We start from the raw sequence: 19,432 nt of genomic DNA on the forward strand, positions 1-19,432 counted from the left end.
AAAGCTTCACTTTTGCAGAAAACAGTACAGGGTTTTGGCTCATCTTCTCTAATGGATGATGTGATCATGCTTTACCAGGTATTTTCATTACTTTACAACATCCAAGGCTCCAGGAAAAAAAAAATCCAAATATGATTAATGATACAGCAGATTCTTGTAATAGTGGTAAAATATGCAGCCATCTAAAAATGCACAGAAACAGTTTTGCAATGATGAACTGCCAGGGAGATTAATTTCTCTAGAGCACTAGCTCTGTGCCACACATGATTCTCACAGTCACATAAGAAATTCCTTCGATCCTGGCTGGAGTTAGTCACTGCTCTGTGTACAATCCATCCCCTTGTAAACAAGCCCTTCTCTTTGCAAACATGCCTACATGGTCACAATGTGAAGATGAATGACTTACCTCAGGCTTTTTACAATCTTACATGGCTGCCAGAATAAAACTGGCTTCTATCCCAGTCTCTTGAAATATATATGAAGCTACTTGCAGATTGTGTGTATTTGAGCTTATAGATGTATCTCAACTCCTTCTTTGTCAAGTCAAAGTGTCACCAAATCAATAGTCGCAACTTCTGCCACAAGTCTACCACTGCAGAATCAAACTTCATTCTGTTAGATGTAATAATCTACAGAAAGGGATTTCAGGGTACCAACTCCATGAGCTCCAAACCTACCACCTGAAGAACTTTAGCAATATTCTATTTTAACTTTGTACTCCACATTATAATAATAAAACAATTTTCCAAAAAGGTGTTCTGGAAATAATTATTGTTTTCAAAACACTCTTAGAATACAAAATCCCAAATAAATATGTAAAATATTAATTAGCACCAATAGTATTAAAAGGTATGCTATTTTCTTCTGTCCAGTCATCTTCTGAGGATATAAGACTCAAACTGTGAGCTTGAAAACTTTAAATTTGAAAAGCAAAATATTTTCTGGAGATTAAATGGAAATAGATCCATAAGAGCTGAAATGACAACACAAACAGCAATTTATAGCATGCAAAAACTCCAGCTGCAGATGTTTTCAGTGCCAAAAGGCTGAGTTTGCTTTAAATGAACATAAACAGTGTAATTTTCATTACAAGTCACAAGTTTTCCTAGTTTCAGGCTTTATTCCCCCAGTGGATATTAATGCAGACAAATTCTTTATTTCACATTGACATTTTCAACTGTCATAGAGAGATATCACACCCCTGGGTACCTATGACCTTTCTCCCATTATGAAGAGAAACGAATACATGGAACTTTCTATAATGAGAGAAAAAGCAGCATAATATAGACACCAATGAGAATGATGCTCTTGGCAAATAGGAATAATGAAGGAATCATCTAACATGGAAACTTCACAACAAACTCTCAGAGCAGCACAATGTCAGAAGAAACCTCCAAGACCAAATTATATCTGACTTACAGAAGGGTAGACAAGCACCAAGATTACACAAAAGAAGAAACACATGGTCTCCTGACTAAAAACTGCAATAAGTCATCAGAACCACTCACACAGCTCACAACGTCCTGCTTGTCAATCTCTTCCCAAAGGCACTACAGATAATGACAGGCTGCAATGTGAGTAATTCTTTCTGCCACCTCCCTGCAACCTTGAACAGGGATGGCAGCCCCCTTTGCATGACTACACATCATATTGCCATGGCACCAACATCCCTATCATCTTGTGGTGGTAGGCACCTGCATCAAAATCACTCAATGACCATTCAAAGGACTCTATGATGTACACTTCATAAAAAGATTTTTAAAAAAATCCCTAGTTCCTTCTTCAAGGTATCATCATTAACTACTGACTGCTACCAGCTATAATATTTTAATATATGATTTCTGGTAACACAGTAAAATAGGAAGAAAGCCACATGCATGTTGTCTATGGGCATCCTACAGATTAAAGGAAACTGGTTCATGAGTTGGTCCCAAGCATTATTATATTTGTATAGTAAAGACAGGATATTGCAGTGGAATTCTGCAACTATCAGAGAGACATTAGACTATTTGCTTTTAATGCAATACACATACAGTGAAATAAATACCGCTATCAAAAAACATTAGAACAACTTATGTGGAAACCTCTTTCTGTTATCACTACAACCCACGTTTGAATTTAGTGACAAATTAAGTTGCATCCAGAGTAAATCAAATCAACGGAACTTTAAGATAAGTATAAATTACTGGGCATGCCATAGTCTCACAGACAATACAAGCTGTGCCCAACTACAGAAGACACTCTGCATTTAAATATTTCTTTTACTATTTCTTGTGCTTAGTACGTGAGGTTGTTCAACTTAACTGGCAGCTGTACAAGAAACAAGAAAAATTAATTTAGTAACACCACAAGGATCATTCAGATTTACAAACTAAGAGAGCAGCAAATGGTTTAATATGGAGTTTAAGGACTAACAATATCTTTTTTTACTTACATTACTTCCTTAGTTTCCAGTAAAGTATGTACAGAAAATCTGGTAGGAGCATAAAGGGCTGTAATCCTTTCTATGGAGTCAGGCCTTAAATGACAAATCACCACAGTACTTCTAAGAGACATATAATCAGCAATCATAGATTAAGCTTCACCCTCACACTGAATGGAATATGCTTGCAGGAGAACAAGGGTCAGTAGGTCTCTGTGAATTAGAAAGACCAGGCAGCACTGTTATATTAGCTAATTAAGAGGAAATTTGTCTGGAAAGATGAATGCTAAGAAGATTTGAAGTCATGAAGAGAGGCGCTCTAGCTCATGCTAGATTTAAAACTGCAGATTCATCCTATTTGTAGTAGTCCATAATACCAGACATACAGGTCAGCAACTGACTAAGCTGATGTGGCTGCCACACACAGAACAGCAGCTTGCAGTGACTGCAAATTCAATCAGAGAGATACCAACCATTCCACCATTACATAACTTGAGTATTGACCACTGCAAGGACTCTGTCGACTCTGCTTACTGGGTTATGATTCATACTCATCTTCTGTAGCAACTTTAGATCTAAATACTGGACTTTACATCCCACTTGGAATCCACAGATATATCCATTAAAGGAGAAATTTTATTAAAAAATTCACAATTTTGACATCTAAATGAAGTTCATTATCCCAATACTTATGGAAATTACTGAATTTAAACCCTGAGATTAATTTTCAGTTAATTGCATAGATATTAAGAGTGATCACAATAAGGCAGATGGTGCTTACTATTTTGAGAACTCAAGATAAGTAACTACTAAGTCTAATTGCAGCAATGTTTGAAAACTATTTCCATGTTACATGAAAATTCAATACCATACTGGTATTGAATGCTCAATGGATATGGATAGCAATATCATTCATAGTACAATAGAATGTAAAATTTCAACTAAGTGTCCTGAACATCACAAAACCTAATTCTAAACCCCTGTTTTCAACTTCTGTGAATTTTCAAAAGCTCTGAGGAATAGAGATATTCAAAAATTTAGTTATCCTAGGCAATTATGGAAATTATATTAGCCCTATGGCAGCATAATATTTCCATTTATCTCTTCCACTTTCATAGAACCATAGAAGGAGAAACATGCTTCATTTTGATACTGAATGTGCTGTCTACACTATGGGCTTCATTCATTAGTTTTCAGAACAATATTTTCATGTCTGATAAATAGCATTTCTGGGCCAATTTTACAGCTGTGTGTCAGACAGAAACAATAAAAAGGCATGTTCACACTGAATTATTATATAATCTGATCACATGTTCAAGACTTAAACATCCAGAAACAATGTGACTTTTTGCAATTACAAATATTATATGGCCCCTGTATATTCAGCTTGTCAAATATTTTTAAAGATCAAATGTAATCCATTGTTCTTTTTTTTTCCTCAAAATGCATTAATCTGCAACATCCGAGGGAGGTCAGCTACTCCCTTTGTATGCCAGTTTCTGTCAGACTGTAATTCTCTTGAGTGATTTTTGCCTTTTCACAAATCACTAAAATTTTGTTTGGAATGGACCAGAAATGTTACTATAATCTGGATAATAATCAGAAAATTCCTCCTCATAAGATTTATGTTGTTACCTGAAATGGATGTTCTATAGCAGGAGATATCTGGTTTGCAAAATGTCTATTATGCATCTATTATGCATCTGGCTTGGCCATCATTCAATGGCTTTAAGATGTTGGTGATGTGTGAAATTACATATACAATTTGCTAGAGATATCTGTCAACATCTAAAAAGCCTCAGATGTACCAGAAGCCAAATTTAGGGATCAAACTCAGTAAAATATTCTGTTTATCTAAAGAGATTTTAAAATAACAATTTTGCTAACCCTATTTACTTCTTTACACTCTGCTAAGAGAATTCAAAATTTATTATCTTCATTTTATTTTTCCCCATAGAACTCAGCAGCATAGATCAGATCCTCCTTGTTGCAAAATCTCTGTCTTTACATTACAGATTCTATAGATTCATCTCTGTTGTCTGTCATATAAGTAAGAAATAAATATATGTGATCCAGGAAAAAAACACTGTTCCCAGAGATTCATCTCTGTTGTCTGTCATATAAGTAAGAAGTAAATATATGTGATCCAGGAAAAAAACACTGTTCCCAGATGTATTCAAGCAGTACCAAATACTTTCCTCACACTGGAATAAACACCCTTTACTCTAGACACATGACAAAAGGATAGCAGTACCACTCCTCTGCTTCACTCCTGCAAAATAACTACCCCACTTCTGAACAAGTGAACACAGTTATAGCCTATGTATGACACCACATTTAAAAGAATTACACATTTTGGAGAATTTAATGCAGAGTGAGAGAAAAAAAATGTGTACCTTGCAGATGACATGGCAGGCTGAGACAGTGAAAAACTGAGATTCTGGAAATAGTATCTATAACCCCTGAAAAAATAACAACAATGCAGTCAGCTATTAGTGCTCCATCATCATATATCCATCCATAAACATGGCATACACTGACACAGCATACACATGAGCCCTGGCACAACTTGCAGAGATATATGCCTGCTTCTAGAAAGGCCATTCATTTATTTACACAGACCATTCATTTATTTACCCCATTCCAGATTGACAAGTGAATAGGTGCTTTTCAAATCAGCCTAATGATTTGTTCACCCCTGAGAGGCAAAATTTTGTCCTCAGTGGTAAATAATACTTTATCAAGATACCCAATTATTCTTTCTGTTTAGCAGGAAAATGGGAATTAGTTCAAAGTTATACTAATAGTTCTCTGTATAAATAATTTGGTACATATATTTAAGCTGTCCATGATGGGCTTCCAAGAAAGTAAGGACACACACACACACACAAATACTTATGAAATCCAAAACCAACACAGAGTTTACTATTTGCTAGACCTAGTAAAAATTAAATTAGTGTCTGAATACATCTAGTCACACAAATGGGTGCAAATATCACTCTGTAAGGTTTTGGATAACAAAAATATTTTTTTTTAAATGGTCCTAACAGCAAAAAGTAAAGTTGCTTAGTAGACCTGGAAAACAAGGTACAAATATTGTAGAATAAGAAAATCGTTATAGTAGTTATAGCCTTAAATGTATCTGAGAAAGCAAAATCCAGTTTAACCCTGACTGTCAATAGACAGAGAATTTAGGGTAGCATCATAAAGCAAATGATAAGTCATTTCCTTCTGTTAATTCTATATTCCAATCTGTCTTAAAGGATCCTTCCAGAGGGTAATTCTAGACTGCAATACCGAGATAGGAAGAAAAGGGTAACAGTTAGCTTGCAGTACTACTGTACTGTCTCAGTCTATCACAATAGATCCCAGTTTAGTTTACCACTATTTATCTGCATTTTTAATAAACAATAGAATGGAAGTATAAACACATTCAGTGTTATATAAAAAAGAGCTTATAGTGAGAAAGAGACAAGTTTTGCTAATGCCATGTTTAAACATCAAGAATTGAAATAAACTTAATTTTTCTTTGAATTCTAACACAGATAGAGGAAATAAGACTTTATCAAGATATAAATAAAGAATCACCCATTAGTTGTGAGACACATTGAAAATATATTAGTTCTCTGAAATATCCTTACCACTACTGAATCTCTACTGGACTTAATATCAAAACTTGAAAATAACTTTCCCTGGGGAACTGACAGAAGTGAGGAAACATCTTAGAAAAAATCTTGAGAACAAGGCAGATGACCAAGCCAGCAGAAGCACTGTGCCAGATGCACAAAGAGAGTGAATATTTAATTTTCAGCGCAGTTCTCAAACATGTAACTTAGATCTTACAAAACCTTGCTCAGATACAACTGTTCTTGAGGCAGCTAGGATTCTAAGTACATTAACTGGAAGTTATGCTTCACTTGTATTTTTGCATAATTCTGGCACCTTTAACACAGAAGACAGTAAGGTTCAGTATGTCTTTTGACTGAGGAGATATGCACCTATCTCATGAAAAGAGGTTAGGTAACCAGGCTATAACCTAGTCTGGAACAAGGCGTTCTCCTATGAAAATTGTTTCTCAAAGTACAGAATAATTACAGGCTAAATAAAGACAGAGATTTCTCTACAAGCTGGCAACCAGAGCACTCAATATGGAATGGAGACTTGAATTCAATATTTCCAATGGCTATTATTTATTCTATATTCTGTCTCAAGAATTCCTTACTGACAGATCCAAAGTCAGCTACTTATTTTAACATATGCTTACAGAACTAATCAGAGGTTCATTTTGGGGTGAAACTATGAGAATTTGAATAAAAAATTGGGATTTAGTCTTGCCTAAGTATTATCTTTAATCATCTACATTCTTCTAAATCAGCCCATCTATTTTACATTCCTGTCTCAGGGTGGAGGTGTATATTTATCTACAACAAGCACAGAAAGGGCCTAAGGACTTGTTAAACAGTGATGGTTAGCTTCCAGGTCATTAAAATACAGCAATAATCCAACTCAGAGAAGTCCAGGTTTTAAAGACTGAGTAGAAGTTCAGTTTTGAGAATCAGCAATAGTGACTAATTCCTCCCTGGTTTCAATAACAGCACTTAGTGAGGAATGAGACAGGTTTACTTTTAGCTCACATCTGAAATAGCCTTGTCAGTAAGAATCTGTTGACTTAACAGGCTTTGAAAAGAAATGTAATGCCAGAAAAAAACATACTCATAGGTAAATCTCAACTACTTGACTGGTTTGTTCTGAATTATTTTATGGTCAAAATGCTGAGATTTGATACTCATATAATGTCAATAAGCCAAAATGCACAATGTATAGTGAGTCAGTGGTGCTTGTGAGAGAACAGGATGTTAATGGTTAATGGCTGAAATATTTGGCAATATTTGTGGAGGGGGCAGGGTGCTTTGCTGGGACCAGGTTTGCAACCCCAAACAGGCAGGAGGGGAGGTTTTGAGCATGTAGTGGCAAAGCGTATGGTTTCCATAAGATAGAGGGGTGAACACTCACCACCAGAGGCTCTGGGGTTTGAGCCAGATAAGGGAAATGGATGATGATAAGCAGATCCTGCAAGGTGGGATAGTGCTTTTTATCATGCCAGTGTCCTCCCCCAGCCCAGCCTGGGGAAAGTCACATCTATATGGGACATTCACTTTCACACACATAGGCATGCGGATGTTCATCCCTTCCCACTGGGCATAGCTGGCTCAACTGCACTGACATGAGAGGCAGCTTCATGTCTTAGAAGGGCTCATAAACCATCAAAGACCCCCAAAGCACCCCCCAGACTCATTTCTGGGGCCTTCCAGCAGAGGACTGTGCATGACCCACAGTGTTGCAACAGACAGAGTAAAGCTTCCACCCAGGGGAGGTAGTGGGGTGCTTCCCACCTAACCTCAGTGTATTTTAACCAATTGAACTTTGTGTTTCACGGGATTTCCCCCTCTCCTGGCAGATCGAGACTGCAACCATCACTTTGGCAAACAGACATTGAAACTGCAACAATCAAGTTTTATCTCTGGATCTACGGGTGATGATGTCTTTCTACTCTTATTCTTTCTCTTTTTTCCCCCATACATTCTCTGAAGTATTATTTTGATTCCTTTAAATTGCTACATTTCTGTAGATAATAACAGCCAAAATGACTACATACCTACTTTCCATTAAACTGTACTAAAATAAACCATATATATATATATGTTTATTTATAAACACCAGTCATTGAGTGTCATTTCACTCTGAGGGAAACCTAAAGGGTTATAAGAACCACTGAGGAATCTAATACAAGAACCTGAGTTACCCTCACTGACAGGGACGGGTTGTAACAGTGCTCTATTCAGAAACCTCTGCAGCATTTAAAAGTTTATTAAATTAAATATAATGAAAAAAATTGAAACCTGTTATGCTTTATTAATTAACAGGAAATGTCAAAATTAAGTGCAGTAATTACTTGAAATTTTGTGATTGTTTATTTGCCTATTTCAAATGACTTTTAAAGAAATAGTAAGTACAAGTGAAAGGCAGATTGCTCCTGGAGAGGTATCTCACTTTAATTGCCAGTGACTTCACTGAAGATGCAGAAAGAAGACACAAGGGTTTCATGAGAAAACGTTTCATGAGAAAAGATAGGTACTTTTTCCTTCTATTTCTAATTAGCATTTGAAATAATATAATGAAAAATATATTTTAAAATGTATTTGAAATCTTCAAAAGAACTGATGAGTTCTACATGTAGCTTCTGAAGATATTTACATTGCATGCTTCCATCTTTTTCAAGTCTCTTAAATACGTGAGACTCTCTCTAAAATAATTCTATTGCTAGGGCCATAGGCAGAGATCCTTCTAGGGTTCCATGCATTTGAAATCTTAAAAAGAGATTATTTGGACCTATTTCCCAAACCTGATTTCAATCATAGTAGTATTAGAATACAATTTCCACTATATTGGCTGACAATATATTAACATTTCTAGTGCTAAAATAGTTCAATATGGACAGTTATGAAAGCGTTAACATATAATCTTGTATATCCCTTAATAGTTGAGCACAGAGAGTAGCATGAAGCATACAGATGAGAATAACATGAAACAGAAACTGTGATCTTGAGTTGCCAAAGGCATTATCAAATCGCCTCTTATCTCTGTCATTGAGAACCTCAGCTCCTTTGGTCTTCCACTTTACAGGTACTAACTGGTTTGCAGTGTTACCAAGTGATTTTGGGAAGCATGTAAGATAAATACATTAGACAGTATACACATTAAAAAAAAATACATGTATGTGTAGTATTAAAAATCTTTCCAAAAGAGGTTAAAAAAAAAAAAAAAGAAAAGCTTACAAAAGTTTCAGGCCTGCACAAAGCACCATAACTCTAATGAGTTTTTTGCACCATTTATAGAATCCTCAAAAAAATTAAGCACAGCAGGGATCTCTGTTGTCATTACTTACAAGACTAGGATACTACACAGTAGCAGTAATACCATGAGCTTTGAAGTGACCACATTGTTACAGCAAAATCCCATCTGGTATTTTCCCCTGTTTCTCCATAAATGTCATTTATACACCAGAGCTGCTCTCATAACCTGTTCTCAAAAGGTGAAAACACTAAGCAGATGTGGGACAAAATGAATTGTTTATATGGCATGTCTATGTTTCAGACAGGCAAATTAGAGTTCTATTTTCCCCTACTGACACTATTATACCGTGAAATAAAATTCACAGCATAAGAAAAAATCACAAACAGAACAAACAAACAAACAAAGCCAAGACTACCGTGAACCAGAACACATAAGCTGTATATCTAGAAAAAGGTACAAGATTAAGTTCTTGGAATCATAACTTGGAGACTTTAAAATACCAGATATTGCTTAGAGAGCCTTCTGACCATCAGATACATGCCACTAAACAAAATGAAGCTTTTAAAAAGGAGTGAAAAGGAAATTGTAAATTTTTACTTCATCACCTGGATATGCATTTTATAATGTCAAAAGCTGAGATTCACATTTGTAAGCCTGTTCCCATTATCAGCAATTTCAGTATTGATAAGGCTTCCATTTTTTTTTTTTAAAGCAGTGCTCTGTAGCTGTTGCATTAATCACACCAAGAGGACTAGTTCTGTTAAATTTACCTAGAAGAAAACAGAGCAGGGATAAACACTTGGCTGACAATCAGAAGATCTAAGTTTCAGTCATCATTGTAACAAACAGGTGGCATTAGGCAAGGTCACTTGGATTTTTTTTATTCTCTTCAAGTATTAAAATTGTCTAATAGTTATCTCTCTGAATAAAGAGTCAAATATATAAAAGAACCTAAAAATGACAAAAAGTTAAAAATTATTACAAATTGTTTCAAATATTACAAATGCCATAAACTTAGGACACTGCAGGCATGGGGTTTTTTCCCTGCACAATTAAATCACTTACAAATATATTCTTGCCTATAAACATAGCAAGGTCTTTGAATATCATCCAAACTATGTGATGAATAAGTCAGATTTTCAACTGCTGCAGTGCCCACTTAGGAAAAATAAATTCTCTTTCTCTACCCCCTCAGAATCTTGTGAGGTTTTTCCTGACTTAAAGTCTTCCAATTTCTCTCTAGACACTGTCAGGCATTATAGCTAAAGTTTTAGAAAGGGGAAGTCTCACCAGATAACAGGCAATTGCTGTTGCTAGAAGTGGCACTCATTCCCCCAACCCACTCCCTGTAAAATTGGCTCAGCAACGTCGTGAAATTTCACCTTAAAAGGACAATTAATCCTTTGACCCAATAAAGTTGAGCCCTCAATCCATACCATATCACTTCAGGAATTCAATTACATTGAACTGTTCAATGAACTGTGATCTTAGTCTTTCTTCATTATAATTCTTTTTCAGTTAATTTATAGTGAACTATTTGGACAGATTGTTACAATTATCTACCTTCTACTATCAGGAGCTTTTCCTGCTTCTCTATGAATGACTCCTTATATTCATAGTTATTTACATAGCAAATTTTACCTGTATTTCACTTGTACCTTTAACTTTATTTTTTAAAATATTCTGCCTATAATTTTAACAAAATCACTTTTATTTTACACTATTTTTAGTTTCAATGCTAAGAATTAATTCTTGATTTAGTAAGCTATGTAAACTCAAGCTAGGTTTTAAACATCTGGACTCATATATTTGGGGCATTTTTGTTCAACATTAACCCTCAAGCAGCAGCAAGTAAAAGTAAATTTATTCCAGAATAAAACTAGCATATTCCTAGTAGTCTCAGAAACCAAAACATTTTACCGAGTCTAGAAAAAAAAAAAACAACAACAAAAACAAACAAAAAACCAACCAAACAACCAAACAAAAAAATGCACCAAACTGGAAGAACAAATAATTTCATCATGCCTTAGTCCACATGTGGATCTCTTGCATGAATGATGCATTAATTAATTTATCACAATACTATTGAGACTTCTGGCCATTTCACCTCACTCGAATGAACATGACAATACCTGTGTGTCTCAGTCTTGGAGGTTTCTTTTTTCATTTCATTTATAGTGGTAGCCAAAAGATAAGGGGGTGTATATAACAAAGTGCTATTCTTTACAGACACATCTCTGAGCTATTCTTGAATACTGAAGAACAACAAGCAACTTAGTTGTCCTGGCTCCCATTGCTCTAGGGAGAACTGCTGCTAAATCTTTTGATATGGGATAAGTCAGACTTGTTTAGTGAATAACTACTGCCATCTACTTTTGTCTAATGTCACTTTGGCACTTTTCATGTTATTGAGATCACACTAAGCTCCACTGAACTGAAGACATTGATGGGGAATTACTTTTTTTTTCCTCTTATACGATCTTGGCATGAAATTTTTATAATTGGTAAATCTGTATTTATCCTTTATGTGGATAATGACAAGGCAGAGTGAGCAGTTCTAATAAACTCTATCACAGCAGCAATGCTTTTATACTATTAAAGAGTCTTCAGTAATTCGTGTCAAACCAGGTCTGTGTTTTTCACCTGAATAAATAACTAAGGGAAAGACACAAGATAGAAATGTAGAATAATTGATCATTTTCTCGGTGAAGATAAGTAACCTTTGGGAAATTGAGAGGGTCTGTGTGGTTCAGCATACTTATTAATGAATAATAATTAATTGAATCCTTATAAATAAAAGTAAATATTATGTTAAAAAAGTAGCCAATGATACAAAGTTATATTCAAAGTGGTCAAGACAAAGTATATTAATTTTTAACAAGTAAGAAAACAAATTAAATTTTAAATAGTTTTTAAGTCAGTTTTAATGGTTATTGATAAGAAAGATTTTTTTCTCTCATACCCAGAATCTAGCCACTTTCAATAATACAATCAGAATCTTATATTTTGGAATTTAGACTAAAGCTATCACTTAATTTTTCCATTTCAAACTACCTTTTAGGCTGTAGTGGTGTGGCCCTCTATCTTAGGGAGTGCTTTCATTGTTTAGAGCTAGTGATGGTGATAATAGGATTGAGTATTTATGGACCAACAAGGCAGAAATCCTGGTGGGAGTCTGCTATAGGCAATTTATGACCTTTGGAATAAGGGGCAGACATCTTAGGAGGACTCCAAGTAATCTTCAATGTTAGGAGATTATGCAGGCAGAAAGTTAGAAGGTGAAAACTCCAACTAGGACTGAATCTGGTTACTGCCATAAAAGACAATAAAAGTGTTTCTATAAATACATTAGCAACAAAAAGAAGGGCTAAGGAAAATCTCCATCCTTTACTGGATGCAGGCGGAAACATAGGGACAAAGAAAAGCTACTTAATGCCTTCTTTACCTCAGTTTCAATAGCAGCACCAACTGCTCTTTTAAGCTACTTCTGCTAGACATGCCTTGACTTTCCCACAGCTTCAAAAAAAGCATGATGCAGAAGGATTGAGAAATTTAGACAAAGTGGCCAAAACAGAAGAAAACATTACCATAATAAGTCAGTACCTAGCAAAACAAAATGGTGAATAAATCACATAACTAAGGCAAACCAGTCATGAACTTTTGGGATGGAAGAAAGAATCTATCGTGTTCAGTGTATGTGTCACATTGCCTGAGTCAAAATGATGAATTGTAGGAATGCTGGAACAATGAGAGTATAGTGTCTGGGAGAAAACTCTTTTCCTAGCTGTATATACTTCATTCATTCTCTTCTCTTTTCCATTTGCTCTGCTGTCTCATGTTTGAGATGTATCAAGGCAGTAGAGAATTGGTCATGAGCAAGGTCATGAGGAGCATTTGGAGACCAGGCACAAAAACAAGCACAGAGGAAGGAGTTTTCTGGTGAACCACACAATCTAAAGGTAGTAAGAACTAGTACCTTTTTAGTTTTGTTTATGAAAAAGGTGTTCTAGAAACACTCCTTCCCAAAGCAGCAGACAGTTACAGTTTATGACCTAGATGTGCATATTACTCTGCTTGCAGTGACATTTATTTCCATCTGCTGTTTTATTATTCATTGCTTCAACTGTGTTATCGTAAGTTGTTTGTGGACTATTAAGCAAGACAAAAGTGGGTAAGGGAAGCAGTATTACCTAGCTTAGCTGGGTTTATGAGGAGGCAACAGTGTGATTTGGAGATTATATGCTGTTCTAAATTCTCATGGAAAAAATAGTCATAAAGAAATTTCTTTATAGGTTTCAGAAGCAGGGGAGAAGGCAATAACTAGGAAATGACATCTCAAATGGCACATTCTCAAGACCTGCAATATCTGTGGTACAGATTCTGAAGTGTATTCTAAAATCAAGTGATGTTGCCTTCTCATGCAATCTGTGAGTAATTTGTGACATACACTGAACCTATTTATATATAAAGAACTTGTGAAGGAGAGAGGATTGTTTGTACTGAAGTACCTCAATATATTCATTGCTGAAAACATACAATATGAAATAGCAACAAAACTAGGAAGTATCTCAAAATAGTAGACTTGCTCTCTAATGAATTTGATTTTGAAAGGTATTAATGTTCTTTTATTCTATTATTATTTTGAATTACAGTGTATATATTGTCAGAAATGGGCATTTCAAAGTACACTTTCAGTAGTACTAGCTTATCTTTCATAAAACTCACTGTCAGAATCTTAACACTTTTTGTGGTAGTAGTAGTATAACAACAGCTCTGAGATAAATCCTATTTTCTGAACCACTCTCTTTTATTCATTTTGTTAATAGTGCTTCTTTGTTATCTCCTGGCTTATACTGAAGCAGTCATTGATGAAATATATTAACTTTATTTAGAAGTCACACAGTTAATTTATCAAAGAAAATTATCCAGGAATCATAGCAGCTAGGAATAAAAGCACTTGTTTTGCCCTTAACTGTGCCTGAAGATGGAAATCAATTTGACAGATCTACAAGCAATCACTTCTTGAAGGTTTCCAAAAGGGAAAATCCAAACTTTATAGGCAATTTATTTCAGTTCTTTATTATCTTCACCCTTAGCAAGTTTCCAATAATATGTAGTAGAAAACTTCCTTGCTGAAATCAGAACTGTATAATTCTTGCCTGATCTTACCTTACTGTGATGTATAGTTCCCTTCAATTTTCCTGCTGCCTTTTTTCTCTTCTCTTTATGTTAGATGAGTCCTCTAGGAAGAACTCTAATAATTTTTCTCATATTTCACTGAAAGGTTTTCCCTTTTTAAGGTGTAGTCTATTGTTGTGGTATATTCTGTATATCTCTGGCCAGGTTGGTCAGAGGTTATGTCTCATCACGTGAAATTCATCTATCTCTAATTTTGTGGAATTGATTCTAAAATACTGTGCATACAATGAGTCTACCCATGCTCAGAGTAATCCTACACATTCTCAGTGACTGCATGGCACTGATAAAACTATACAGTAAAAGCCTTTCTCTTACATCAAAACTGAGATATCACACGGTTCAGTAAGAAATTCCGATTACAGTGGTTTGCATATCAATATATTGATTGCCATCTTGATCTGCAGTTTACAGATACAGTTCTGATTCTCATAGTAATTAGAAGTGCAAATACTATCAGTCTGACATCTATATTTAAGGAGCTACAAATAATTCTGTGTCCCACTATTAAATACATACAAAACAGAAATAGAAGGGAATATTAAGCTCTGTATGCTGATATGCTCCTCTTCTGTTACTACAGAAACCACAGTGGTCCTCAAAATATGCAAGGTACTTCACCTTCCAGTTAGATAACATTTAAAATTTTGTTTGGTTTTTACTATCTGGATAACGGAAATTCAACCCTCAAACAAAATTAAGTTCATATGTGCTATAAAGTATCTGAAATACAGAATAAATTTGCACATATAACAATGATGATTTCTAAAAAGGGAAAAAATAAATAGTATCTGAATGGTAAGGCTTTTTAAATTTAACTCACTGGTTTTAATTAGATGGAGAAAAGAGATTTTATTTCACCACAAACTCATCATTTTGGAATTTATCCCCAATATATTTTTCAAGTTTGTATCAATTTATTTGTGTTGGAATACTAACTTTTTAGACTTAGTCATTAAAATAGCCCATCCCTAAGAGATCACTACAAAACTGGAGCAAAATCTTTAGAAATACCTAGCTGGTATTCTGAAGCTGACATGCAAGTGTCCTGTGTCTTTGAATAGATCAAACTTCAAATTTCCATCCACCCTGGTAGAGGGATTCAGAGTCAACATAATTTGATATAATTCTAAACCATATAATCAATTTATCCAAAATACCTAACAGATGAAACATAAAATTCTTTAAAAACTCATGAAAAAGTATTACATCTAACTAGAACCATGGTTAATGAACTACACATTTATTCAATTTTAAGGAATTAAAACCATAATTTTTTAGTTCTTGATTGCTAAGAGAAAAACAATTTATGAAATTCCTTTTCAAAATTAAGAGCTAGTTTTGCCTGAGGAAGGATCTTTTACATCCTGAGTAAAATGGAGATTTGATGTATTCTGGTTCATTTTTTTATAAAAAGAAAGGTGAAGACTACACTAATGACTCCAGTGGCAAGCAAGCAATATATAATTGCTCAGTCAGGGTATATGAGCAACAGGATAAAGATTGATGTTTGCAGAGAATTACCAAGATATATAAATCAGTATAAACCAAATACACTTCTAATCATTGATAAAATATTTAAGATCCTCACATTCATTCAGCTCTTTTAAGTATTTATTTTCTAAGGTAGCAGTAAGACCTAATTAAAATCCTTTGGGTTTTGTTTTGTTTTGTTTTGTTTTGTTTTTGGTTTTTTTTTTTGTTTTGTTTTGTTTGGTTTGGTTTGGTTTGGTTTGGTTTGGTTTTGGTACCAGTCCTGCAAACACAGCATATTATGTGCACCACTCTTTCAAGTTTTATGAATACTCAGCAGCAAATAAAGGTCACAAAATCTATATTCTCATTGCTTTCTCATCTTCATGACAGGCAAATTAAAAGCCAGAAACAGTTTTTTTAAATGCCTTCTAAAGGGCTCTATTTGTTCATATTTGCTCCTAATCCTGTCTCTCAGTGGCAGAAGTACCTCTGATTTCAGTAAGGGCAGCACTAGGTCAATCTTCAGCCCTTGGGCAAATTTCTTTCTGTTATACCAAGCAAACTGGATGTAAGCAGCAGGCAGACAGTGCCCCTGAATTTTATATAGGAAAATGGCCTGAACTTTTCTTATGTATGGGATGAGCTCAATGCCTTAAACAGGCACCATATTCATTTAGTACCTTGCAGATAGAAAGAAACAAAAGAAAAATTTCATTAAAAAAGATCCTACAGAGAATTTTGTCTAAGGTTGGAAATTTGGATATTTTTGTTTGTGTTTTACATCCACTCAGGATGAAAGAAAACTGGTAGCTGTTAAAAATTCAGTAAAAAATATACTCTAATTTATTGAGGCTATCAAATCTGTGGACACAATTCTCAAACCCATCCTGATACTGTAAGCTCAGATATCTGGTCTCACAATATGTTTGTTAGGTAGTCACATCCTAAAATACAAATCTTACTCTGGACTGCACAACCTTTTGATTTATTTTAGACACAGAGAGAGAGTTTTATTTGGCTTGGACTTCTCATGCTCTCATTTAGCCACTTGCCTGAGACTTTGCCTTTGCAGCCAACTTCAATCTACAAAGCCTTACTGCCCACCAATCATCAGGGGAAGTTGATTGAAATTCCACACAGACACCACTAGTGAGAAACAGCAAGTGAGGGAAAAAAGCTGATCAGTAAGAAATATTGAAACATTTCAAGGAGAACAGTTTTTCTAGAAATGACACTACAGATGTGAGCACATTACAAAAAAAACAAGGCTGGAGAGTTGCTGTTTTGTTTACTATATCATTTCATACCCAAGGAAAAATCAGAGTGAAAGAAATTGCCAAAGATATTAATTAAATACTGTAAAGCATTAGACAAATTTTTTTAAAGCTATCTCAGGACACAGCTAGCATAATGAAGACAAAAACCAAGGGATCATAATTTGTTAAGATGAAGAATGTCAAAGACAACAAAATAATACAACAAAAATAAAAAAAAATTAAAAACCCAAACCAATAAAAATCAGCCAGATGTAGAACTTAAGAGAATAGATGTTGGATATTTGCACTTACCTTATATCACACATTTAATATTCAACATTTTAAAGTATATTTATAATAGCAAAAAGTGCTTATTATGGTTCTAAAGAAATTCTCTGGATTGTTGAAATTATTTAGTCCTCAACCCTAGCATTTTTAAGTAACTTTCCCCCTAAAGTAATGCATAACTGAGCAGGAAGGAAATAAGCATTATGCAACCCAGCTAACAGAACAGCTAAAGATTTTAACTTATGGGCAAGAAAAGGTTTGTTTTGATAATTTTTTGAAAGGGAGTAGAAGCAGCAGGAATATCTGAGCCTTCAAATTCCGGTTGCTATAGCAACTGGTGGTATTTTTAGCCATCATAACAACTTTAACAATTGTAGAGAATATCAGTGCTGCTCTCTCCAAATATCAGTGCTGATCTTTCCCTGTCTTTCCAAATAGAAGCCTGTATGTTGCTGCAGTGCAGGAAATTCTAAAGAGTGTTTTCCACATATAAAATAACTTGCATGACATTTTGCCAGCTTTGCCTCACCTTGCAGGGAAAACATGAAGAAAATAGGCTAGAATCATCTGGCCTTTAAATACAATTATAGGAGAATTAGGATTGGGTCTTAAAATGTTATGGAATTCCTTCCTTTTTGAACCAGTTAGGCATTTAATTTTTTTTCTCCTCCTGTAGGTAATGGTAGTCACAATTTTTCCAATTCTATGTCCTTTTAGAACACATATGCCTCATTCGCTACAGTTTCCTTAATTTCCTCCCTGTCATACAGCTCACAATAATTTTCTAAGTCCAAATTTCTTTTACACAAAGAAGTCATTTAGAAGAAGGCAATTCAAACCATAAACCAAAATTCCCCAAGTATTTTATTGCTATACACACAGGGGCTATTCTTCATTCTTAATGGAAAATCTTATGAAAGATAAGATGTTTTTTATATTTGTTTCTACTTCCTTCCTATTTCTATTCCTTCCAATGGGCCCGATTGTGGTTGAAATCCTGATTCCAAATACCTGCAGAGTAGAGCAAAACAGCTGCGTATAGCAGTCTATTACTTCTATATATATAAAATGTATGTTAAGTTATGGCTTTTGGTTAAGGGTACAGTTTATCTGTCCTTAACCAGATGCACACAGCCCAGGAGTCACTGCCATGACAACGTAAGAGTAGAATTCAATCAGTCTTGATGCCAGCAATAAAAATCCCAGAAATGCACCATAATAATGTAGAAGGCACAATTCCTTTCTTCCATAAATCCCAACTTATTCCCAATGCAGTCATCATGAGTATGATTATATATGACCTAAACCTTAACCACAGTTTAAAACAAAAGGAAACAAAAGCAAGGGTGCTGCTTTACAGGCTGCTTTATCCTTTAAACATAAACACACACTTAGCCAAAATAACATCTGAAACACAACTAAGCTGCTCCAGTTAAATTCCAAGAACACAAAGGACAGAGCTGAAGGGCACCCAGGACATGCAGGGGTTTGCTGTAAGAATACTTGTTGCAGTGGAAATAAGAGGAACCAATAGGTGGGTCTTGCCTAACTTTATGTTGGCCTGTAATACACCTGCAGATGATGCCACAAAAAGCAAAGTGCGTTACAAGATTTGCATATATTTACTATGACCACAGAAAATTACAAGGTGAAATTATGTAGAAAATAAGATTTATTTTCAGTATGTATTTTATTTTTTAATATCTAAAATGGTATTGACCTAAAAAACAATATATAATTTACATCCAATTTTAAAAACAGGCATAGATATTTATCTCCTGAAATAATCTAAATAAATCACAGAGGTTTTTTTCCTCAATTAAAATGAACTATTAAACAACCTCCAGGACAACAAAGGATGACTATACTTTGAATGCCATACATGTGCCGTCACCGTTCTGTTATTTTTATTTTTAAGCCTTCTCAGTAAGCAAAGCCC

General features: G+C 34.8%; 1 long non-coding RNA gene across 2 annotated transcripts; it reads right to left on the reverse strand.

The window, feature by feature from the left end:
• Positions 1–87: 87 nt before the first annotated feature.
• On the reverse strand, positions 88–17,711 carry LOC110478226 (uncharacterized). Of its 2 annotated transcripts, XR_013339815.1 has the most exons (4): positions 17,518–17,711; positions 17,002–17,095; positions 4,819–4,884; positions 2,557–2,635 (listed from the first exon to the last, which is right to left on the reverse strand). It is a non-coding gene; the product is annotated as an uncharacterized LOC110478226 (long non-coding RNA). The 2 variants fall into 2 exon arrangements; XR_002466725.3 differs by lacking the exons at positions 2,557–2,635; positions 17,002–17,095 and adding an exon at positions 88–107 and having other exon boundaries at positions 17,518–17,582.
• Positions 17,712–19,432: the final 1,721 nt, after the last annotated feature.

This window comes from Lonchura striata, chromosome 4, assembly GCF_046129695.1.
Source record: "Lonchura striata isolate bLonStr1 chromosome 4, bLonStr1.mat, whole genome shotgun sequence".
NCBI classification, from domain to species: Eukaryota; Metazoa; Chordata; class Aves; order Passeriformes; family Estrildidae; genus Lonchura; species Lonchura striata.